The sequence below is a fragment of the Haliotis rufescens genome, unplaced genomic scaffold (assembly GCF_023055435.1).
Source record: "Haliotis rufescens isolate VD_foot unplaced genomic scaffold, xgHalRufe1.0.p SCAF_2, whole genome shotgun sequence".
NCBI classification, from domain to species: domain Eukaryota; kingdom Metazoa; phylum Mollusca; class Gastropoda; order Lepetellida; family Haliotidae; genus Haliotis; species Haliotis rufescens.
In genome coordinates this window covers 60,498,867-60,525,007 of record NW_025963890.1, presented here as the reverse complement: position 1 = coordinate 60,525,007, position 26,141 = coordinate 60,498,867, and the positions used below count along the sequence as shown (strand labels likewise).

General features: G+C 38.8%; 2 protein-coding genes across 4 annotated transcripts in view; both read left to right on the top strand.

The window, feature by feature from the left end:
* Positions 1 to 26,141, top strand: part of LOC124142205 (heparan sulfate glucosamine 3-O-sulfotransferase 1-like) — a 287,594-nt gene that overhangs the window by 190,029 nt on the left and 71,424 nt on the right. The window lies entirely within an intron of this gene.
* LOC124142173 (heparan sulfate glucosamine 3-O-sulfotransferase 5-like) overlaps positions 1 to 26,141 on the top strand; it is a 132,248-nt gene that overhangs the window by 46,989 nt on the left and 59,118 nt on the right. The gene's annotated exons all lie outside the window — the stretch shown is intronic.

The following is a 26,141-nucleotide window of genomic DNA, read 5'->3' as shown; positions in this document are numbered from 1 at the left end:
ATTTTCAAATACCAGTTATGAAAAGTACGGTTTCGTAAGTGTTGTAGCATGATTGGAAAAATAATATTAATCTTCTGGGAAGTGATTTCAATTGATGTCATGAGAATATGTGTATCTACCTAAAGTGTACAGTGTTGGAAATGAGAATTGTTCGCTTTGTACACATGCTTTGGTGTGCTTCTCAATGTGAAGACCTGGAGATTAATCCCAGTCATTTTCACATAAACCTGGGTGTCACTTAATGCTTCATTCCATGTTGGTGAATCAAGTCTAGGGATCATCACATAATCTCTGTCAATATTGGCCGTCGAGCTCCGCAGGGCTTGATGATTGATATTGTAGTGAGTCCACTTGGTGGTCAGTTGGTCACGTATATGTCAGTGTTACCTGGTCAGCAGGGAGCCTACCTGACCATCACGGATATACAGGTGTGCTGATTACAGGTGATATCGAGTTCAGATTGGTATGTTGTGATTGACATATTTAGTTGACAGCTTGTTGAGTACATCTCGGTTATTACTGTTCTAAGCTGTGCATGGTGAAACAAGGAATGTATGGCTTTACTATATAAAAGGGGTTTATTTTGTCAAAGACACACACACTTCGTCTGAGAAAATAATTCTTTACAATAATTATTTTTTAAATAGAACCTTTCCTCCTCTGCTGTTGAATCAAGGAAACTAGACTTCAGTTCCTCTTGACTTGCCTAGGCTTATAGTCATTTTGCAGGGGTGTCTTGCATGACATCATTTTTTTACAGTAAGATTTCTATCATGGTATAAATTCCTATAATAGAGTGGCGGTGGGGTAGCCTTTTAGGTGAAAGCTGTCGCCTTGGTTGGATTCCCTACATGGGTACAATGTGTGAAGACCATTCCTGGTGGTCCAGGACGTGATATTGCTGGAATATTGCTAAAAGCGACATAAAACCATACTCACTTACTCACTCATATAACAGATTTTATTGATTGCATTATTGACAGTTTGTAATGATTATAGAAATTTAAGACACTTATGGTAAAGTTGAAATATTTTAAACTAAATGAGAAATCTAATATTTTTTTTTAGAGGTGTACTTCACCCATCACAGGTGAACTTTTCCCATCACAGGTGTACTTTCCCCCATCACAGGTACACTTTCCCCCATCACAGGTACACTTTCCTCCCATCACAGGTGTATTTTCCCCAATCAGGTGTACTTTCCCCCATCACAGGTACACTTTCCCCCATCACAGGTACACTTCCATCCCATCACAGGTGTACTTTCCCCAATCAGGTGTACTTTCCCCCATCACAGGTGCACTTTCCCCCATCACAGGTACACTTTCCCCCATCAGAGATACACTTTCCCCCATCACAGGTACACTTTCCCCCATCACTGGTATACTTTCCCCAATCAGGTGTACTTTCCCCCATCACAGGTACACTTTCCCCCATCACAGGTACACTTTCCCCCATCACAGGTGTACTTCCACCATCACAGGTCTACTTCCCCCATCACAGGTTCACTTTCCCCCATCACAGGGGTACTTTCCCCCATCAGGTGTACTTTCCCCAATCAGGTGCACTTCCCCCATCACTGGTATACTTTCCCCCATCAGGTGTACTTCCCCCAACACAGGAGTTTCTGGTGTCGGTAGCCACATGTATTGTGCCTGTCACTGTGACATATCACTACATGACTCTGTAGTTATGTTATTCACTGTGTTATGATGGACATACATGTTCTTTGACTACCCTCATAACAACAATTTATCAAATCGTTTTGAATTTTCGTGCAATTATTATTTTATCAACTGGATATTTTAACTTCATTTGAGAATACTTCCAAAATAATTCAGCCGTGCTTCCTGAGCCCAAATTATATTTCAGGTCTGTCAGATCGTGCCATTTTATGTCAAGACATTTCTTTGACTCGTTGAAATTCATAGCCTTAATTATATCATTTCAAGCTGTGACCTGTTTGATAAATCACCTGTGCAGGGGGCTAGTTGTGAGGAAATTAGTACATCCGAGACGGTTTCTTTGCAATGCAGCTGCGGGCGCCGCACATCTTATAGATTTATCTTATCTGTTGATTCTAAAGGTGAACATTTAATTGTACAATGTGTCAAACTTTATACGCCTCAGTGGGTTTTATCAAAGTAATATCAATCATTACTGCAGCATGTATGTATCAGGTATTAGTGTGTGAAGCTTTCATTTTGTAAGAACCTGAAGTGATGTAATCGTTTACTGCTGAAATATAAATATAAAATTGCATACGAGACTAAAGTGATATATCCTGTGGTCTTTACTTTGAGTGAGATGATAATTTTTCTCATTTAAGGAAATTGTTCATGTAAGTGTTTATTTGAGGTAGATTTCCTTTGATGATTTTTTAAGTACAAATTGATAACAAAAACAGCAAATGTTTTTTTCAAAGTAATATAATTTTCACAGGAAACATGGCATTTATATGTTATCGTTTACTTTTGTAATGTTTTGGGCAGGAATGAATGAATGAATGAGTATGGTTTTACGCCGCTTTTAGGAATATTCCAGCAATATCACAGCGGGGGACGCCAGAAATGGGCTTCACACATTGTACCCATGTCGGGAATCGAACCCGGGTCTTCGGCGTGACGAGCAAACGCTTTAACCACTAGGCTACCCGACCACCCCTTTTGGGCAGGAGGATCTAAAAAGACTATTTCAGAGACTAAGCGTTAGTCCAACAGGCCGATATTTGGCACTATGTCTGCAACAAAAAACAGTATAAGTTCCCAAAGTGGAATAAACTATTCCCAGGTCATGTTCATAAACCGGTTGTTACAACTAATGTATTTCACTAATAAAATTACCATTATAAAGAGGAAAAGGCTTTACATTACAGTTTAACATTACTGCATGGAATACAGTGTTAAAATGCTATGTTGAAATACCTTTATATTTTAGACAAATATCTTTTTTAAATAATCCCATTTTTATACCAAATATTGATTAGTTTGGAATTCTAGATTAATCTGTGGATACATTATATGCCGATGCAGGAAATACTGTATAAAGCATTGTAAACCCAACTCGTTCACTCATTCCCAAACCAGGAAATTCTAACTTCCAACTTTTAAACACTCCAAAAGAGGCCAGTTGCCCAAACCAACTTTTCAAATGCAATTTTATTCAGTATCTCAGCATCAAAGGTTGTAGGTCATTAAACATTTACCAGGGTAGCTTGTTTTGCACATGTGGGCATGCTTCATCACAGTCTAAATAACCTTGACCAGTCTGTCCAGTGTGACAAAGCATCCCACAACAAACATTGTGACAGATATAACTGAACCTCTGCCTTCTGGGTCAGATCTGAGGACGTCCACAGGTGGATGGTCCTACATAATTCATAATAGTTAGAGTCCTCCGCTTTGATCTTGTCAGAATATTAGAGAACATTCCTCTGTGTATTGTCGGTATTAGGTGTTTCCCTAATCACAAGCTATTAAAGTATTTGACTACTTTATCAAGGTCCTTTGGGACGTTTGTTTAGGTTTGGAGACTTTCGATGATTGCCAAGTACTGTTGAGGAGACCCATGACAGCTTAGCTAATTTAGGAGAAGAAAATGTCTGGTGTTGTACTGTTATCACTGCATGTTATCGTTAGGCTAAGTTATTGTTGCAGTATCTCACCAACTTTGTGATAATTGTTTCGCGAAACTGGAATTGATCAATACTCACGTCACTTGACATGTTTTATTGCATGAAGTGGTCGCCACTTTGACTCGAACAAAATATACTGACTTTCTGTGTTTGGATGAAGCAGTTGTGAAATACTTTAACAGCACACTCTGAGGATTTACATGTGTAAATAAAACATGAGAAGGTTTTAAGTTTTAACAACTGTTAACATTCAGTATATTTTCCTGCGATGTCATCGTCCAACCATGAGAACGAATGCAGCCTCATTAATGATCAGATTACCTGGGTTAGATCTGGTCTTCAGCAACCCATGCTTGTCATAAGAGGCGACTAACAGGATTGGGTGGTCAGGCTTGCTGACTTGGTTGATGCATGTTATCGTATCCCAATTGCGTGTATCGATGCTCATGATGCCTGGTTCAGATTGTATTATTTACAGACTGCCATAATAAAGCTGGAGTATTGTTGTGTGCGCGTTAAACAACTAACAACATCAAAGATTGAATATGATGTGCTTGACCAATTTGGAACTGAGCCGACCTTGGTTAATTATGTCATGTGTATGCTATGGCTTATTGATATGCTAATGAATTACCATCTCAGGCGACTTGACTTTCTACAATTTCAGCTGGCCAAGCAAACTTTCTCTATTTACTTCAATATTAGACCCGTGAAGATCTGGGGTAGAATAGATCTTCAGCAACCCATGCTTGCTGAAAAAGGCGCATATGTTTGTCATAAGTGGCGACTAATGGGATCGGGTTGTCAGGCCTGCTGACTTAGTTAATGCATGTCATCTTTTCCCAATTATGTGGATTGATGCTCATGATGTCAGTCACTGGATTGTTTAGTCCAGACTTGATTATTTACAGACTGCCGTCATAAAGCTAGAATATTGCTGAGTGCGACGTTAAACAACAAACAAATAAACAAACTTGAATATTATATTGTCAGGATCCATAATAATACCCAACTTGTGGTTTTACTACTTTTAAAGGTAGCTTAGGTTGACCAGCAAACACCTTAACCACGAAGCTACCTCTAAATGGACCCGTGAAGATCCGGGGTAGAATAGGTCTTCAGCAAGCCATGCTTGCCGTAAAAGGCGACTATGCTTGTCGTAAAAGGCGACTAACGGGATCGGGTGGTCAGGCTTGCTGACTTGGTTGATGCATGTCATCGGTCCTAATTGCGTGGATCGATGCTCATGATGTCAGTCACTGGATTGTCTGGTCCAGACTCGATTATTTACAGACTGCCATCATATAGCTGGAATATTGCTGAGTGCGGCTAAACAACAAACCAACCAACCAACCAACCTCTAAATGTTTAGACATCAACCACATTATTCAATCTGGGACCAAGTACAATCAAACTTTTGACTTCATTTCTGGTCAACCTTTCTGTGGGATTGCAATATTGTTACAACCACCTTGCACTCTACAACTCATTGCTCATTCCAAACCATGGCGTTTTATCAACATTTTATGTCCGAACCTGACTTGATGATTATGCAGACCATTAGGACATCAGTAACGATGTCGTTAATGCGCTACCTTTATAGCCTATCTGATGTTTGCCGTTCCATCACGGATGTTTTCATTGTTTATAAAATGAGAAATTGCTTCTCTGATATAGAGCTTCGTATTCACCTTCTGACATATTGTACGCGTAAAATCATTTGTGGGATGTTCTACATGATGAAACGACATTTTGCACTGGCTTATTCCGGTGCATTACCTCAATAAATATTATGAGCATGCTTGGAAATGTTAAATTATCATTTCTACAATTTCTTTTGCAATTTATGCTTATTAAAACATGTGTTAACTTGGGTTTAAGATAAGAGGAAAATGTCACTACCAGTTTATGGCCTAATTATTAACATCCCTCCTTTGATAGATGGTAGGCTTGTGGGACTTGACCCAGCTGTCTGGAAAACAGGTGCCTAAGTGTGTGTATTTGGCTATTGATTTTATGTCAAAACATTACTTTCATGTATTTGTAACATCTTGGCGTAAAGCTTGGCCTGGAGGTGTTAAATGTGTCAATGAATTAAAAGGGTGGTTCATTTAAGATTGCTTGCAGAATGTGTGCAGATGCTAACAGATGTGTGGTTAGTGCTTTTCTTGCTGGTTATGTTTGCCCATGTTGTTTAAAGTATGGAGTGATTTCAGCTAGAATTGTTCTTACATCCTGCTTATGTTACTTAAGGATAATTATTACTGAATGCAACTATTTGATGTTTTGATGTTATGAAAATGAATTCATGTTTCAAATGCTGATTTTGAACATGTATCACGATGATGATGATGATGGTGGTGGTGGTGGTGGTGGTGCTGCTGCTGCTGCTGATGATGATGATGAGGATTTGTATGTTTGTTTGTTGTTTAATGCTGCACTCACAATATTCCAGGTTTGTGACAGTAGATTGAAAATAATCGAGTCTGGACCAGACAATCCAGTGATTAACATCATGAGCATCGACCTATGCAATTGGGATATGATGACATGCATCAACCAAGTCAGGGAGCCTGACCACCTGATCCCAATAGTTCCCTTTTACGACAAGCATAGTCACCTTTAACAGCAAGCATGGGTTGCTGAAGACCTATTCTACCCTGGATCTTCACGGGTCAGGAGGAGGAGGAGGACATTAAAGATGATGATGCAGCTTTATTGAGATTGTTTTCCTCAGATAAGCCTGGAATATGCTAGCTATGTGATGACAAACATGATAGTGAGCTTCCTATTTCTCTCAGGTCTCAAAATTCATGGTAATTCTTGCAGCATGGACACACAAAAAATGTCAAAAAGGTTTAGATTCTTGTTGTCATTAAATCCATATTAGTGTCAAACTTTGTTGCAAAAACTCATTTTCTGGCAATTCTGGTTAAGGCTTGCTTACATCTTCAAGACATGAACTGCAGAAGCCTTGTGTTCGCTATGAGGCTGTCATACAAAATGTAAGCTCACCACGAAATTACTAATTTAGTCAACAGGTCTTTTGCTCTCCCACCTCTGTGGCTAGTGCAACTGTGACCTTTTCACATCCATATCCAGCAAATAACCTTGGAACCGTGGCCTAATCTACATGATGTGTTGGATTATCAACAGTGAGACTTTATTGCTTCAGTAATAAATCATGCTGGCTGACCAGGACATTCCGCGATTTCGACAATCATTGCTCCTTTATTGACCATCCCCCTGAAGTTATTTGTCAATATCAACATGTGCTGATGGCAATCCTTTACATACTGAAATGCATAAGCATCAATCACATTGACTGTTCGACGAATTTATTAACGTAGTGGAACGCATTAGCAGTACCCTCCTTTGGTGGTCAATTTCAATGGCACTTGTCCGCAGAATTGTTCTGACTTTGATTCAATCTACAAGTTATCCATTGATCTCAGAACCTTTGACATCCATGTGCTTGCTGACAGGAAATTCCTATCGTAAAAAGATTATATACAACATTCGATTGATTTTGAGATGACATGATTAATTAGATTTCTGCGTTCAGTCTGATCCTGCTGCCTTGCTACAAGCAAGAAACATTTTCTAATGACCTTTGATTAAAGTGTTCCATTACTACAGCACTTTCAATGGCTATCGTATGCAGATAGCTTTCACCTGAGGTGTCACATATTGATCTGGAATAAGAAATGGCCTTCGATGTATTTGACAGCTTATGAAGATTTATTGAAGTTGGGGAAAACCGTTTCAGGAAATGTTAAGTTCCCATGCTACTAAATGCCATCACATTCTTGCTTGCCAATGCTTTCCCCTTGTCATCACATTTTCATTATATTAAATGCTTGCTGGTCTTAAATTTAATTTGGTTTCGATGTTAGGTTTTTGGAAGGAGTTTAGAGTTTAATCGTGTGAACTCTGTATTGATAGTGTGTTACAGCGAGATCTTGATTGATGGGGCTCAAGAACTCTGAGTCTCTTTTGGTTGGAAAAATTCATATTCTAATTTTTAGTTTAAGTTTGGGAATGTGTGGAGAGATTGGCTCTGAAGAATAAACTTTTATTGTTATTATAATTCAATTTTCTGTACTTTTATATTTGTGTTTGTGTTTATCCCAAGAACCCCGTATAAAGCATATCTACACAAACCAGACCTGTCACAGCTTCCTTGATCAAACAATCCTGTTTGACTGACTTGTAAATATCTTTAGGTTAGATTTAGTCGTCAGCAACCTATGCAGCTGAATCTTTTAGTGGTGGTCAGGCTCAGTGACTTGGTTGATTGCATGTCATTATATTCCAGTTGTGTTCATCAATGTTCATGATGTAATCACTGGATTCCCTGGTCCAGACTTGATTATATACAGACCGCCATCATTTGGCTGAACGTGGCATGGTTGAAGTGTTAGTACATCATGTACACAAGACCTGGGTTCAATTTCCCAGATATGTACAATGTGTTAGGCCAATTTCTGGAGTGGGGCCCCCTCATGATATTGGGGGAATATTGCTGGAATATTGCTAAAAGCAGCATGAAACCCAGCTCGCTCGCTCGCTCGCTCGCTCGCTCACTCACTCACTCACTCACTCACTCACTCACTCACTCACTCACTCACTCACTCACTCACTCACTCACTCACTCACTCACTCACTCACTCACTCACTCACTCACTCACTCACTCACTCACTCACTCACTCACTCACTCACTCACTCACTCACTCACTCACTCACTCACTCACTCACTCACTCACTCACTCACTCACTCACTCACTCACTCACTCACTCACTCACTCACTCACTCACTCACTCACTCACTCACTCACTCACTCACTCACTCACTCACTCACTCACTCACTCACTCACTCACTCACTCACTCACTCACTCACTCACTCACTCACTCACTCACTCACTCACTCACTCACTCACTCACTCACTCACTCACTCACTCACTCACTCACTCACTCACTCACTCATGTGACTGAGTGGCCAGAGAGAAACATTGAAATCTATATCTGTTGTACACATGTTAGTAGAATTAGCGGTCCCAGCTGAATTTTGTGGTAAAATTATCATAATTCTGTGGATCACTTACCAAATTCTGTGATCCAGATAACAATATTCTGCGCTAAATTCTGACATAAAAGCATAATCATTTCCCCCTCAAACATTTATTAAAACTCATTTTGCAAATGTTGAATCCAAATCTGATATGAAAAAATCATGTCAATGTCATTATGAACCGTTATCAATGGATAAGATTTTGCAACCAGATATGCATGGTGTCACTGATATTTATCTATGATAAGATGTAACACCATAGTTATTGTGCTTGGAAATCAGTTGTGATAACTTGTTTCATAAAATATTAAGTTGCATTTCATGTTTTTCCTGCCTTTGAACATTTTTAGATTGAAAAAAATTATTGCCAGAGTGTATTTGCATGGAGTTGATTTTCCCCCCTTTTATTATCCTCTTCCACGAGGCAGAAGGGGGATATAGGAATAGGTGCTGTCTGTCCGTCCGTCCGTCCGTCATGTTTCATTTCGAGAGCAGAACTCAAAAACCATGAGAGATATGTTAACCAAATTTGGCATTTAGATAGGTCTGGTGTCTTTTGATAGTTTGGGATTTTTCGAGTTTCCATAGCAATGACTTTGATTTGGACTGAAAATGGTGGTGGTGCTCGTTTCGGGAGCAGATCTTGTAAACCGTTCAATATTTCTTGCCTTGCTAACAATCAGACATGTCATATGAGTATTTCATGCTTGTTAAAATTTGAACTGTGATTATTGTTGGCTCTTTGAATACAAGACATGCCAAAAACTGTTATTTTGATTGAAGGTTATGCTTTTGTTTCAAGTGACGCATTGAGAGTGGCGTTTTATTCTAAGCATTTTAAAGAGATTTAAATGAACAATATTTCTTATTTAAAATTACATTAAGTTAATTTTGAACACATTTAAAATTATGCTCTGAATTCCATTAGAAATGTCTTGGTTCTCATAATGTATAAAAAATTGAAATATAAGGAGAAAATAATACTGGCCATTATAATGATTATTCCCCTGTTTCACCAATTAACTTTAAATCAGTTAAATGTTTTTCCCCAAATTATCTTGGAAACGAAATTCACAGGAGGGTTAGTTGAAACCAACGTCAGCTATGTCGTCATATTTTTTTACAAGGGAATTTATTGTGGAGTTCGAAAGCAACCCTGTTGATTAGATAAGAGGGAAAGCTCCCTAGAAAATAAGCTCTGATGCACAAAATTGCCTCATTTTGAGTTAATGCTTGTCAATAACTCGAGTCGTGTTGTAAGTTTCACAGCTGGAGCCTCCGATGGTCTGCAAATATGGATGTCTGTTACATGCTGGTTGCGGGCACATTATTGCCATGAATAATGTTTTTGTCATTGGTAAATCCAGCATGCACACTGCAGTTTTTATCAATTATTGATTGTGACAATTTCAAGTGTCACCTGCAGCTTTGTTTGGGAATTTTCTTCATTTTGCAAACACTGAAGTTGAACAGAAAGAATTTGTAAGAAATATTATTCATTTTGATAAAATGTCTGACATTATGTCATGTGAATCCTCCACTCACTATGGGTTCTTTAAAAAAGGGCTAGTAATGTGGGTTTGAAAAAAAGTAATCTGATCTGAAAATGCTGGAAGACAATTGTCTTCAGGATTTTTCAGAAAAAAGCAATTAGTATTCCTAAGAGGGAAATGTCAGGATCTTATATTGAAGACAAAGAAGACGATGACATTATTGTCCACAAACACCCACAGAGGACAGGGTCCAAAGCATGAACATTAGGGAAGAAAAATGTTATAATGCACTGGTTTTAATGTAACATTAATATTGCTGGGAGATAAAGATTTTCTGAGCATGAATATTTTGTTATTGAAAGAGGACATCATTTTTACAAAATAAAAAGGCATAGTATCTCAACAGAAAGTATATACATGCCTTCAGTACAGAACTGCTCCTAATTTGGAGGATACACAGGATTGTTTGTGCATTATTTGTTCATATCCCAGCAATATGATTGAAATATGTAATTGAGTATTGACCAGACAATCCAGTGGTTGTTACAATGAGCAATGATCCACACCATCAGGGAATGATGACACACAAGTCTACGAGTCTTACCACCTGATCTATCAAGTCTCCTATTACGACCAGTATCGGTTGCTGTGGTCCAATCGAACCCAGAGTCCCGAGGTGGAGGATGCAGAGGACATCAAACATGTGTCCTTTCATTTCTATACCCTTATTCTTTCTACATATAGGGGGGCACGGGTGGCCCAGTCGTCTAAGGCGCCGCGATTCGCTGTGCAGAGTTGCGTCCTTTGGGCACGCCAGAAACCTATGATTGTGGGTTCGAATCCCGGTTCGACCCGATTATGTTTCTAGGTTTGTTAGCACCATACCCGTGCTCATGGGTTTCACCAAAGTTGTAAAAGTCTGAGACCTGCATCACTTCGAGCTTTCCTCCCACATTAAGCTGACACGCCGTGATATAACTGGAATAGTGAAAAAAGCGGCGTTAAACCCAACTCACTCACTCACTCCTATATATTATTTCCCCTTGCTTCTCCCTGGATTATGACCAGTTTCCCACACAGTTGAACAGCGTCACATGACTTCTGTGAGTCTGTACCTAAAGTAAATGTGCAAAGGGCATCTGTGCATGATATTTAAGTTTATGTCGTTCTTATTACGAACAAACTCTGTCCCACATGTCAAACCATGATCACTTCAAAATCAGATCATGTTGTGACTGCAACTGCCTGACAAGACATTAGCATCTCAAATATCAAAGATTCCTCATCTACACTAAAATGTCTAAATCAATTCCTGGCATTAATTCCAAAGGAAAGCAATTGTACCGATCACTCTGATCCCAAGAGATGTCAGATGTTCCAGGAGCTCATAGGACCTCTAGGGGAATGCCAGCATCTCCACGGAACTTATGGAATTTGCTTGCATCACCGTCCTTGGTCGGCCATTTTTACACCAGGGAATGGGGATGTTTTTAGTGTAATGGTGGCTGGACTGACAATACTTCATCACAGTGGCATTTTTGGGCATACATCATCTCTGTGTGGTGCGTCATGTGGCTGCCATGACAATAACACGTGTGTGCGTTCATCATTCCAATTCTGTTAAATAGAGAAACAACACTAGCCCCCAAACCATGATAATAATGCTAGGATAAACATAGCGAAGTCGAGTTTTTCAAATCCAACCATCTGGCACCCAGTTTCATAAACAATCCATCTTATAATTCAGATTACAAACTGCCCTCAGAATGCCACAACACATGGTTAAAACCTCAATTTCTGCCTACTTAGCTTTAAAAGGTTTGGAGGGGGGAACATGATTTGCATCATCGCAACTGCAATTTTTTTACCAAGTGGAAGCTTGGTCCCTGTCAGATGATGGTGTGTGGTCCTTCAGGCTGTGTGCAAACAGGGAACCCAAGGTTGATGTCCATTACAGAGATACAGCTCATCTCAGTTTTAGTGCACTCGCCTTCGATACTTCTTGCTTGTGTGTTCTACTGTTTTGGATGTTAGAACAATACATTCCTTGAATGCATATATGTGTGAAATGTTTCTCTTTGATGTCAGATGTTACCAGTACATTCAGATAGTTTATAGAAATTAGGAACAAGAAATTTTGGGGAATATATGTTATGTTTTTCTTTGAAAAGATTTATTGAATTATAATTCAGTCTCCCATGACAAACTTTCCATAATGGCTGCTCACACTTATGTGTTTAGCAGTTGTCAGTATTCAAACTGACCCGTGATGATCCGAGGTAGAATAGGTCTTCAGCAACCCACGCTTGCCGTAAAAGGTGACAATGCTTGTCGTAAGAGGAGACTAATGGAATTGGATGGTCAGGCTCTCTGACTTGTTTGATGCATGTCATCATATCCCAATTGCGTGGATTAATGCTCATGATGTCAATCACTGGATTGTCTGGTCCAGACTCGATTATTTACAGACCGCCATCATATAGCAGGAATATTGCAGAGTGTGACGTTAAACAACAAACAAACAAATAATATTCAAACTAGCCACCTTTGCTAGTAAATAAAGTTGCAAACATGAACTAGTATGATAATAGTAAATGAAGAAGAAGAAGAAGAAGAGGAAGAAACGTTATTGTTCGGGGCAGGTTACAAGTTAGACTAACATTTAGTCTCTGAAATCTTATATTACACAATATCCTTCTTGACTCTAAAAATAAAAACAATTCTCTATGTGGAATAGAGCTAGCTTGAGATGGATAGACTTGCTTTTGTATGCATTTCTAGATTATTATTTTTTCATAAAATAAATATATTCCACGGTCATGGTGCAGGACTAGTTACAAGTCTCTGCAAACTACTATACATCAAGTTAAACATGAAAAGATGTGTGTAAATGTAATGTTATTTAGGATATATTGAAGTAACATGCATCATTGAAGTAAATGATAATCAGCATGTCAAAACCTTGTCATTTTTCAGTTTTGATTCGTTTGAAGTAAGCCAATTTAGTACCTGTGAATCAGACCTGCACATCGATCAATTGATTTGGGGACTGTTTTTCTGCCCCCTTTACCACCTAGCCACCAATGATGAAGTACTAGGTATTTACAGATTGAAGTAAACTTGTCATTATTGCAAGTTGGTTGGATCGACTTCACTGTTTTATTGTTACAAAGGACTGATATATTAACTGTCCTTCAGGAAGGCCATGGACCTATAAGGGAAAGGTATTGGTGTTATCAGCATACTTTCTGGTTTCCTGGACTTTTATTTTAACCAGATGTTGTTTGAGGGAATATTAAGTTTTAAAAATTTGACACTGTGGATGAAGAATGTTTCATGTGGCAGCATCAAAGGTGATAAAGAAAATAACCTTCAAACACTATTAACAAAATGGTCTGACAAAATTATCCTACAGCACCATTTAGACTTAACACATCAAAGAAGCTGCTTATATTACCACAACATAAATTACAAGTTTCTGAGGTCACCTGAAGTCTAATTGGCACAGAAAGGCTAGTGTATACTATTTGAGTGAGCATGTCCAGCCCATTAAATCATTGAGCCTTTGAAAAGACATGGAGCACATCCTTGCAGGCCTATCACAAGGAGTCAATGGACAGTGTTGCTCTTATCAGAGGTCATCGAGGTCGTGTGGATGATGACAGAGGAATTACATTGATCTCATCACCCAACGGGTACAGTTAATGTAAACATGTTGGGCTGGGAGGTCGGTGGTGGGGGAGGTGGTGGGGGGGAGGGGAGGGAGGGAGGGAGGGTCGGGATGATGAACATGGTGGTCTAACTGGTCAGCGAGGTCTGACTGATCTGGACACCAGTCAGTTGGAACAATAGCATTGACCATGTGGACCAGGTTTTAGAAGGAGTGATGCAGGACAGGAGACTTATAAGGGAACAAAATTAAATTAGAGTTTATTATATTTGGGGGATATTGTTTTGAAATTGTGTGCTCAGTCTTCACTTCAAAAATATCCCCCAAAATATTCTTGATCCCTAACTTCTTTGTTCAGTAGCCCATTTCTGGTGTCCCCCGCCGTGATATTGCTGGAATATTGCTAAAAGCGGCGTAAAACCTTACTCACTCACTCACTCACTCACTCACTCACTCTTTGTTCCGTATATTTTTTTATATTTTTAGGTTTTTTTTAGCCAGTTTAATTCCATGAAATATATTTATTAAACATCAAGCAATGATTAACATTTTGATAAAAAAATAAATTACCGGTATCATTTGAAATGATAATGATTTACAATTTTCTTAATTTACTTGTCTGATTATTATGTAGTGGTTTCCAAAAACAATATACAACTACGATATGAAACATGACTCAACCTTTCATATTACAATGATGACTGTTAATGCATCATCTTGCATTGTGTCTGGCCACTGGAAACACCTGATACAGAGAACACCCACTACTTCCAGAGAAGTGAGCAACTGTTTGTGTACAGATATAATCAACTTGCAGTTTGATCAGAATTAAGAAATATTCCTCCTGCTAAAACTCTCGTTTTGGGGGGATAGGAATGTTATTTAGAAATAACAGCTCAAGCAGATCGCCTTGTCTGTTCAGAAAACCTGATGCATATATTGTGACACTATCTTTCATTATTTAATTTTTCATATTTGCATTTCATTCAGGAAAAATAAATAACTATACCTTTCACATACCAGTAAGAATGAGTGAGTAGGTTTTTACAAATCTTTTGGCTATTTCATTGTGAGAAAAACCAAAAATATACTCGACACTTTGTACTCCTGTAGGGAATTTAAACTGTGTCTTCTGCATAACAAATTCTTGGCTACCCCACTGCCACGAAGAATGAAATATACTCTGGCCAACAGTGTCCATTATGACTCATTGTCACTGATATGCTTTCATCTTAATGAAAACAAGGAATGGGAAGTTGAGGGAGTTCTAGGGGCACCACATACAGGGATGTATTCTGACCTGCCCAGAACCAGAAGTCCAGCCCTAAGTCGGCTGCAAATGTCAGAAACTTGGAATTGAACATTTCCCAATTGATCTGTTATATTAACTGTTATGGCTGTGTTGAGGTGACTTATATTTCACTCATAAAAGACCAAAATAGATGAAAGGGCGTTAATGCTTTGTTTAACATTATTGCACTGATAGCAATGTTATTATTCAATGTTAAAATACCTCTTAAATTAGGAAAACAAGATCTTCAAAATATCCCTGTTTTGAACAAAATAACGATTTCCTCCAATTTCCCTGACAGGGGCACTTGGTTTGGAATCCTAGATTAATCCCTGATATAATATATCCTTGTCAGAGGATGATGGGGGAGGTATGGACCGGCTCTCTGTGAGGGGTCACCTGTGGGGTCCTGGGACCTGCTCCTCAGCGCCAGACTGAATGTTTGCCTTTTGGACTGACATTCCTGTAAAATAGCTGTAGTTTATGAACCTTTGATGGCTGAAGGGGGAAATGTGTTGAACATTTACAAGAATTTTTTTCAAAGAGCAGTTTCCTTCTGACCCGTCAGTATTCATCACTGTTCTTCCTGTCATGGTGATGGAACTGGATGAGAAGTATTTGTTGCCAGCAGTACCTAGCACATGAAACTACATAAGACTTGTTCCTATGGGTAACAACTTGGCTTGTAAATGTAGGGTTGAGGAAAAGCATCAAAAACAATATGTACAGGACTATAAGATTTATTGCATCATTGTAAAATACCTGTGAAATTAGGCTGGGCTTGTTTTGCGATTGTTTCTTTGTGTCAGCATCTTTGCCCTGGAGGGGCAGTGGCGTAGTCAGATCCTGATATGAATTATGGTCTTACTTGACCACCACCTACATGGTGAAGCAGATAAAGCATCTACCTGGTGAGCAGGAAGGTCGGTGGTTCGATCCCCGGACACTACTTACCTAAAGGTATTAATAGATGGCACTTGTTGTAACCCTACCTGACTGGTCGGCTCAGAGTCAGCAGAATGTGTCTGCATGGGGTATCCATCTTAAAACTGTAGCATAAAACATTATTCTGGACTAATATAAGCAGCAAAACACACACACACACACGCACACGCACACGCACACGCACATGCACATGCACATGCACATGCACACGCACACACAGGTGAATGCTGCTGCTAAGTGCAATAATCTTGAACATGAGATCAAAACCCATTTCACCTCACCTCTTGCTTGGAACAATGAAGAAGCCTTGTGGATAAAATGTCCGATCATCATGCCGAAGACGCAGGTTCAGTTCCCACTTGGGTACAATGTGTGAGGCCATGATATTGCCAGAATATTGCTAAAAGCAGTGAAAAACCATACTCACTCACTCACCTCCGAATTCTTTCTTTCCCACAACTTTCCCTTTTGTCGATTTCTGTTTCTCCAGGAAAATAAAGCATTTGTTTTTTAACGGGACAAAATAAACCACTGACTCGGCAATGTACCGTCTGAACCGTGATGAATTTTATGATTATTTTTTATTGATTTTTAGGGATGTTTGCCGGTTAACACCACATTCAACAGTTTTAAGGCTATACGATGGCAATAGCAAATATGTATGAGAGGTTATGACCATATTAACTGCTTCTTTGTGTAAAATTACCCTTTTATGTTGGATGAGTTATTGTTTTAAGGTTCATGGGCTGATATTGCATCTTTGATGTAAAAGACTAAACAACAATCAGTCATATTTGTCATCCACAGAAGCCTTTGCTAGTGTTTCAGGTGAAGACTTGACTTTCCTTTGCATGTGTTTGTGATTGATGCCACTCCTGTGGCAGGATACGCTGACCTTTTTTCAAACACTATTTGATGGTGATTCATGATCATGTGTGTATGTGTGTGTGTGTGAAGCTCATTTCTAGTGTCCCCAGCCGTGATATTGCTGGAATATTGCTAAAAGCAGCGTAAAACCAAACTCACTCACACACTTACTCACACTCATGAGGGTGGTCTGACCCGTACAACAGACTCTGCTTGTGGCCGAGATTCCTGATGATCATGGTAAGAGTTTTGTTGCTGTTATTCATGATGTGGATAGTGATTGTTAATGCTGTCTATTTGGTGTACAACACTGTCATCATATTATGGACTACTGGTTATCTAACCTGTAACGAAGACACATGAATGATTACACTGATTAATACTTCACATACAGTTTTAGCTGAACTCCCTGGGGAGAACGCATTATCAATCCTGCACTGAAGCGAATCTGCTCTATTGTGAGATTTATTTGACCTGGTGAAAGTAGTTTGTATTATTGATATTTGTATATTTGTATTTGAGTACAGTTAACATTTTACAGAGCTTGAAAGTAAGCTATCTTTAGTGTAAAGAGAGTAAGCTATCTTTAGTATAAACTTGGGTAGATAACATAGACAGTTGACATTTCAAACAACTTGCTCACTGCAAATAGCTGCAAGATTGCTGATACAGCATTAAGCAATAACTACTCATTCACTCACTCACTTTTATGCAAGGTCATAAATGTTTTCAATTTTTTAATTTCTTTTTCTATTCATACCAGTAAAGTTTAGATTACTGTTTTGGAAAAGCAAGGGATGAAATCCAAATGTTACCTCAGATGGATGTTTCTTTCATTGATGTTAACGAGGTTCAACGTCTTTACACACCCGTGAAGATCCAGGTTAGAATAAGGTCTTCAGCAACCCACGCTTGCCGTAGAGGGGACTATGCTTGTCGTAAGAGGCGACTTACGGGATCGGGTGGTCAGGCTCGCTGACTTGGTTGATGCAGGTCATCGATCCCAATTGCGTGGACTGATGCTCATTATATCAATCACTGGATTGTCTGGTCCAGACTCGATTATGTACCGACCGCCGTCATATAGCTGGAATATTGCTGAGTGCAGCGTTAAACAACCAACCAATTAATCGATCAATCGACCTCTTTACAGGATTTGGAGGGGGGATTTGGTATCCTATTGGTTAAAGCATTCACTCATCACACCGTTGGCCCTTGTTTGATTTCTCATATGGGTTCTATGTGTAAAGTCTCTTTTAGTGTCCCCCACCGTGATATTGCTGGAATATAGCAATATAGCCAAACTCACTCACTCATTCTGTGGGTGAAATGTCATGACTTACATATTGAAAATAAGGCGTGAGTGAGTAAATGTTGCTTTGGACTGACATCACATTCATTGCTGCCTGGGTTAGAGGAAGTCCTAACAACCTATGCTGGTCGTTAGAAGCTACTAAATGGATCGGGTTGTCTGGCATGGCGACTTGCTTGATTGCATGTCATCATACCCCATAATTGTCGATCGTTGCTGATGCTAATATAAACAGGGGTCCGGAAACGGTCATATGCGCCGGACATGTCCGATTGGGAATCTCAAATGTCCGGTTTAAAATATTGCTTACTGGACATTTAAATTTTTCTGTCCGGACATTTTAAAAAGTATTGTTTGTCCGGACATTCTTAAATTTTGACCGGACATGATCATCAGTTAGGACTGAGCAGTTTCTGTCTGCAGTTGTAACACAATGAAGATTATCTACACTGACAAGCTTTGTTTGTTTTAATTGCTGTAAATACATCGTACCTACATAATAGTCCAATCGGTCAATCACTGTAATAGGCAATAAACTGAGTTGACACTGATTAATCAAGGATTAATTACTGAGAAAGATCTTGTTAATTTGAGTGAAAGGTGTTTACAACTGTACATAAATACACTGCATCATCGATGTACCTCATTATCCTCACAATGCTACGATACGTAACCTCAGACAAGTAGCGAAAGCGTGACGACAGCCAGTCAACCGATGCAGATCAGTTGAGCGGATCTGCCAAACCCTCAAAGTCTGGACATCATTTTGTAAGTCGTGGCTAACGACTTTCACTTGGTTGCCATATAATGAGGATTTGCAGATTTTATTGTTTTCAGTAGCTAGTCGTATATTGAATCTTGATTGACCGCCATTTTGCTTTCTGTGACGATCGATATCAAATTTTTTTATGGTCAATAATTAAGTACAGATGAAAAAAGTATTCAAATAACTATTGCTATCAACGATATTTTAGTATTTGTGATTATATTATCTGTCTTGTTTTTAAATAATCTTCAGTTTAAAAAAAACACTTTTCCCGTGAGGTCACGTGATAACCGAATATGGGATAATAGTCTCAATCCAAATGTTACAACGTGTACACTTGAGCAGACTCATGAATATAACTCATGAATATTAATTAGACCGTTCACTATGTTAACAGATCGTTATTATAACAGAAACAAACGTATGTTTTCCATGTACATCTAAAATGATATGATTTGTTATTAATTGTCCGGTGAAGTAAACATTTTAAATTGAAACAATTCATAATTCATCATATTATGAATACGCAACAACTTGAAATGTGTTTGGAAAGTCGTACTAAAATACGCTATTTGAAGGGGGCGTGGCCTAAATGCAAATGTCCGATTGGGATTTTAAATTTTCCGGACCCCTGAATATAAATCACAGGATTGTGTGATCCAGACTTGATTATTTGGTAACAGTAATATTCCACTGTTTTTCCCAAGACGAGTGAGTGAATGAGTGAGTATGGTTTTGCGCCGCTTTTAGCAATATTCCATCAATATCACGGCAGGGGACACCAGAAGTGGGCTTCACACATTGTGCCAATGTAGGGAATCCAACCTGGGTCTTCAGCGTGACGAGCTAATGCTTTAACCACTAGGCTACCCGACCGCCCCTTTCCCAAGACGACCTGACAGGGGATGTAGGCTGTCAGTTGCACACTACTTGCATATATATACATACCACACATACATACTTTAATACATAAGCAACTTTAATGCCTACAACAGTGAGCCCCTTTTTCAGTTTCTGTTTTATGCTGTTCAATGCATAGAAATACTAATAAATCCTCACTTTGATATTTTTTAAGGATGTTTTGCCCAAACTATAAAACTGGGAAGCTTGAAATGAACATATATGAGTGTAGAGCGTTATTTTTGTCTTTCATTTGGCATAAAGTTGTTTGGATATTGGTCAGTTTAGTGAGAAATAAGTACTAGTGCTGATATACAGTGCTTGATGTTAACTGGTTTTAATACAATAAATATATCTCTTGATTTCAGTTTATTGTATTCTATTTGATCATGAAAGTTATTTCCTATTTGATGTTTATAGCATCTTTATTTTCTTATCCATCACATATAGAGTGGTCAGGCAAATAAAAATGAATCCAAACTCTTTATAATTCATTTTCTGATTGTGGAGTTGGTAGAATCCGTTACCAAAATGAAAAAGGTTAATCGCTGCGCAAGCTTGTCAGATTACAGCAAAGTGTCTCCTTTATATCTGGGTGTGGAAAACAAGGTCTTTTGTCATTCTGTATTGATTTGTAATTTACAGATGTGGCTTTTGACCTTTTAGGTATAGGAGCTTCCTCCTCGAGACAAAGGGACATTGGATCGTTATAGGTCTCGATAAGCTTAAACCATTATTGAGTAGCATTACTTGTAGTATTTTTCTGCGACCAGTGGCCCAGTGGCCTTTTTCTGTGCAGAGTTGCATCCCTTTGATTTGACATGATCCTGTGATCATTGGTTCGAATCAAAGTTTCACCAAGATTGTAAGCATTTATTTTGTCAGCACCAAACCCATGCTTATGTGTTTTGCCAAAGTGGTCATACTCGCTCGCTCGCTCTCTCACTCACTCACTCACTCACTCACTCACTCACTCACTCACTCACTCACTCACTCACCCACCCACCCACCCACCCACCCACTCACTCACTCACTCACTCACTCACTCACTCACTCACTCACTCACTCACTCACCCACCCAATTGTTTGCCACACCAAGGACAATGTGTGCAAACGTGGGGATGGGTACAATGTGTGCAAATGTGGGGACAAAAATTAGTTTTTTTCCCATTGATTTTTGGGAACGGAGTATTTAAGAAAAATAACTCCCTCCCCAGGATCAAATGCTTGGCTGGCCCTTATATCTAAATATGCAGGTTACAGTGGCCCCGGCTCAACATGCAGTTATTATGACCCAGGTCACGATGTCCTTGTCCGAGGCTTGTGAATGATTTTCACACAGTTCAGCAATTATCTGCTTGGTGTTTATGGCAGGTGTGAAGCTGGTATACCATATCAAATATGGTACATAACTCACATGCATAGCTTGGCAGTTGTGATTGATTGTGATAAACGGGCTCAGCTGATAATGACTTCCAACAACATCTTCAATGTCCAATATGATCTGCAGTTGTCTAGGCATTAGTTTTGGTTCATATTTGGAGAATATTTTATTTTTTTAATTTTTCGTTTTATTTGAAGATTGCAACTTTGAAGTACAAAAATTAGATTAATTGTAAATCAGTAAATATTGTTACAGTTTGATTCTTTGTAGTGTGCAAACTGTCTGTTCCTTCTTTTGAATACTAGACTGCCTCCGCGGTCTAGAGGTTAGCACCCACCCAGAGAACGGAAGGTCCGGGGTTTGATCCCCGACCGCGTCATACCAAAAGACGTTAAAAGATGGTACTTGTTGTTACCCTGTCTGATGCTCGGCATTAAGGTGCTAAAACAAGGACTGGTCGGTTCGGAGTCAGTATACTGTGTCTGAGTGGGGTATTCATGTTAAAATGCGGCATGGTATCTCAGTGAGCTAGCACTATATATCGGCATCAGTCCAGACTAGTAGAAGCAGCCACACAAACACACACACGTACATGCACGTCACTATAATTATAATAATCTTAGACGCGATATTAAACCCAATTTCACCCCTTTTTTGGAATACAACCCCAGTGAAGATCCGAGTTAGAATTAGCCTTAAACAACCTGTGGCTATTGTAATGGGCGACTAACAGGATTGGATTGTCAGATTCACTAACTTGGTTGATGCATGCCATCACATACCCAAATGCTGAGATTGATGCTCATGATATCAATCACTGGATTGTCTGGTTCAGACTTGAAACAACAAACAAACTAAACTCTTTGAAATACTAACAGAAGACGTCATTGACACCAATCAAAATTATCATCTGTCTAATATCAATATGCCGTACATACTATCAAGTTAAACTCTCACAATTTGATGTTTGTTGACAGAGAACAAGACATATTTGTAGATTATGACTCTGGACTGAAGTTTGTATATCCTGAAAGATATTTGGTTTGAAATGTTAATTATAGGCAGCTTGTCTATGCAAACACTCCCGGCTGGGTCGACTCATTGGCAGTCTAGACTGTCCATCTTCTGTACACAGTCTAATTAGTGTTTGGATTATATATGATTCATGTGGCACAATGCTGATATCTGTCTTTCCTTTGATGGGTGGTCAACTCACAACCTGAGGGTGGTGACCTTCTCTCTTGTGATATCCCCATTGGTCACCAGCGTAAATGTGAAATCAGAGCTGTGGTTGAGTCGTCTGCTTGGGATATTTGGCAGGGGATATACTGGAGTGTTGTGTGATCGAGTGAAGATGTTGCATAGCATGTAGTGAAGGTGAGTGAAGTAATGAAGGTATGTGACAGAGAGTATTAAAGATGTATGACAGAGAGTAGTGAAGGTATGTGTCAGAGAGTATTAAATGTGTATGGTGGAGAGTAGTGAAGGTGTGTGGCAGAGAGTATTAAATGTGTATGATAGAGAGTAGTAAAGATGTGTGGAAGAGAGTATTAAATGGGTATGATAGAGAGTAGTGAAGGTGTGTGGCAGAGAGTATTCAATGTGTATGATAGAGAGTAGTGAAGGTATATGACAGAGAGTATTAAATGGGTATGATAGAGAGTAGTGAAGGTATATGACAGAGAGTATTAAACGTGTATGATAGAGAGTAGTGAAGGTATGAGACAGAGAGTATTAAATGTATATGGTGGAGAGTAGTGAACGTATGAGACAGAGAGTATTAAATGTGTATGATGGAGAGTAGTGAAGGTGTGTGGAAGAGAGTATTAAACGTGTATGATAGGGAGTAGTGAAGGTATGTGACAGAGAGTATTAAATGTGTATGATAGAGAGTAGTGAAGGTATGAGACAGAGAGTATTAAACATGTATGATAGAGAGTAGTGAAGGTATGTGGTAGAGAGTATTAAATGTGTATGATAGAGAGTAGTGAAGGTGTGTGGCAGAGAGTATTAAACATGTATGATAGAGAGTAGTAAAGATGTGTGGAAGAGAGTATTAAATGGGTATGATAGAGAGTAGTAAAGATGTGTGGAAGAGAGTATTAAATGGGTATGATAGAGAGTAGTGAAGGTGTGTGGCAGAGAGTATTAAACATGTATGATAGAGAGTAGTAAAGATGTGTGGAAGAGAGTATTAAATGTGTATGATAGAGAGTAGTGAAGGTGTGTGGCAGAGAGTATTCAATGTGTATGATAGAGAGTAGTGAAGGTATATGACAGAGAGTATTAAATGGGTATGATAGAGAGTAGTGAAGGTATATGACAGAGAGTATTAAACGTGTATGATAGAGAGTAGTGAAGGTATGAGACAGAGAGTATTAAATGTATATGGTGGAGAGTAGTGAACGTATGAGACAGAGAGTATTAAACGTGTATGATGGAGAGTAGTGAAGGTGTGTGGAAGAGAGTATTAAACGTGTATGATAGGGAGTAGTGAAGGTATGTGACAGAGAGTATTAAACATGTATGATAGAGAGTAGTGAAGGTATGAGACAGAGAGTATTAAATGTGTATGATAGAGAGTAGTGAAGATATGTGGTAGAGAGTATTAAATGTGTATGATAGAGAGTAGTGAAGGTGTGTGGCAGAGAGTATTAAATGTGTATGATAGAGAGTAGTGAAGGTATGAGACAGAGAGTATTAAATGTGTATGATAGAGAGTAGTGAAGGTGTGTGGTAGAGAGTATTAAATGTGTATGATAGAGAGTAGTGAAGGTATGAGACAGAGAGTATTAAATGTGTATGATAGAGAGTAGTGAAGGTGTGTGGCAGAGAGTATGAAATGTGTATGATAGAGAGTAGTGAAGGTATATGATAGAGAGTATTAAATGGGTATGATAGAGAGTAGTGAAGGTGTGTGGCAGAGAGTATTAAACATGTATGATAGAGAGTAGTAAAGGTATGAGACAGAGAGTATTAAATGTATATGGTGGAGAGTAGTGAAGGTATGAGACAGAGAGTATTAAATGTGTATGATAGAGAGTAGTGAAGGTGTGTGGAAGAGAGTATTAAACGTGTATGATAGGGAGTAGTGAAGGTATGAGACAGAGAGTATTAAATGTGTATGATGGAGAGTAGTGAAGGTGTATGACAGAGTATTAAGTGTGTATGATAGAGAGTAGTGAAGGTGTGTGGCAGAGTATTAAAGATGTATGATGGAGAGTAGTGAACGTATGAGACAGAGTATTAAATGTGTATGATGGAGAGTAGTGAAGGTGTATGACAGAGTATTAAGTGTGTATGATGGAGAGAAGTGAAGGTGTGTGGCAGAGAGTATTAAACATATATGATAGAGAGTAGTGAAGGTGTGTGGTAGAGAGTATTAAATGTGTATGATAGAGACTAATGAAGGTGTGTGGCAGAGAGTATTAAATGTGTATGAGAGAGAGTAGTGAAGGTGTTTGATAGAGTAGTGAACCTATTCTACTACAAACAGGTTAAGGGTCACCGGATTCTGTCTGCTTACTGTTGATCATGCCAAAACAGATTAACTGTAATAATATGAAAGAATCTATACTCTATAGTCTCCATGACTTGGTTGCTAGCATGTCATTGTACCCTGATGGCTGGAATATTGCTGAGGGTGGTGTTACACAACATGCACGCATGCATCCATGCACACACACATGCACAGGATCTCGCACGCACGCATGCAAGCATGCACGAACACACAAACACACACACAAACACACACCTCTTTGGTATGGGTCACTTGAACCAGTAATCAAGCATTGTCTACTTGTCTTTATAGTCGTGAGGATTAATTTGTCGTTTTAATGTCAGATGTCCATCCTCTGGATTGTTCGTAAATTTGACATTCAAACTCAAAGTAATCAGATAATTGAAGCCTGTTTCTAATTTGGAAAAGGTAACTTGTTAAATCTATTGCATACTTCAAATTAACCTTTGCTCCAAATTCATTGCTATTTATCCAATGTTTAATCTGAGACTTCACTTGCATACCTCGAGCTGAGGTGCTTTAGTTGCAGATTAATGATAAAATGCAGTCAAGCATTTGCCTGGATTCAAAACTGTTCATTCAATTTTGTGAGATTTTCCTTACGGTTTTAAGAAAATTAAAAGTGGTATAATTTGTTTACTAACAAATACCCTTTCAGAAGAAGAATAGGAATAAGAGAAAGAATAAACAATGGATGAAAAAGTAACCAACCTTTAACAACCTTGTGCCTTCTCACCTCAAAACTGCTCTTATTTTCAGCTGAATCCCAAATTCAAAATTGTAACTGATCATAACTAGAAATGCCTCATTTGGGACTTGGCTTGAATTTTAATTAAGCTGTTATGGCGAAAGAATACCAAGGGATTTCCAGCCTTCAAAATCTGACAAGTGCCAGATCAATCATATTTATTGTGTAACAAGCGGATGGAGGCGTTGGTCAAGGTTCCCTCTGAGACCCCTGTTTATTAGTTGTTGCAGCCTCTGCTTGTAACTCTCCCTGACACAGTTATAAATATTTATTGTGCAGTGCTCAGTGTCTGTCAGAGCATTTGGAACACAACTAGAAGGCTAAATTAGGAATGATGTTATAGCCGATGAGATTTGAGTCGCTTTGAAATTTAAATTTTTAGCCAAGAAGAATTTGAGTAAACATTAGTCATGCTTGATAATAAATATCTGCTTCTTGATTAATATAATCACACATCAAATGCTTGCTGAAGTTTTTTGTTGTTTTGTTTGATGATGGTTTATGGAAATGTATATTTTTAAATGATTATTAATTTT